Below are 212 nucleotides of genomic sequence, written 5' to 3'. Positions count from 1 at the left end.
CGAAGGGAAGCTTCCTCAGTTCTCTGCGCTGGTCGTGCTTTTCTTCCAGCACAAAACTAAACTAGCATCCGCCAGCGGATTCATTGTCCATTAGCTCAGTTTCCGGAACCTAGCAACAGGGCTTCTTAATACATGTGTACAATAATTGAGCAAAGTCGGCTAATGTTCAGGGTGGCATTGTCTAAATCTACAATTTAAAGAGTAAATCGTAA

The sequence above is a fragment of the Montipora capricornis genome, chromosome 4 (assembly GCF_036669925.1).
Source record: "Montipora capricornis isolate CH-2021 chromosome 4, ASM3666992v2, whole genome shotgun sequence".
Lineage (NCBI taxonomy): Eukaryota > Metazoa > Cnidaria > Anthozoa > Scleractinia > Acroporidae > Montipora > Montipora capricornis.
Note: the sequence above shows the minus strand (reverse complement) of the source record.